The sequence below is a fragment of the Onychomys torridus genome, chromosome X, assembly GCF_903995425.1.
Source record: "Onychomys torridus chromosome X, mOncTor1.1, whole genome shotgun sequence".
In the NCBI taxonomy this organism is placed as follows: Eukaryota; Metazoa; Chordata; class Mammalia; order Rodentia; family Cricetidae; genus Onychomys; species Onychomys torridus.
In genome coordinates, this window is record NC_050466.1 from 13,332,371 (window position 1) to 13,332,858 (window position 488).

Genomic DNA, 488 nt, shown 5'->3' on the forward strand with positions numbered 1-488 from the left:
TTTACATGCATGAGAATATGCATTTGGCTCCCAGAATGCAGGTAAAAATTCCAGGGATAGAGAAGCACATGCTTGTAGTTCCAGAATTCGGAGGTGGAGACAGGTGGATCCTTGAGGCTTGATGGCCTGCCAGTGTATCCTAACTGGTAAAGTCTAGGCCAATGTGATACTCTGTCTCAAAGGAGGGGGACAGTGTTTCAAAAGACAACACCCAAGGTTGTTGCCCAGCTGCCACATACAATACCATGCACACATATGCACAAAAATGTTTGTGGTCACACTTCTGACCTGTAACACACAAACCTACCACCTTTCAGTTTCTCTCACCACATTGGTTATCAATCAGCAGTCTGTATCAGTGTTTCTGACATATGCCATCATTCTGCTTGTTTCACAGTTAATCTCCACCTCCCCCTTATTGTTCTTCACATACATTCATGACTGTTGCAGCTCATTCTGCTGACACCAGGAGAAAAAATACCAACAGC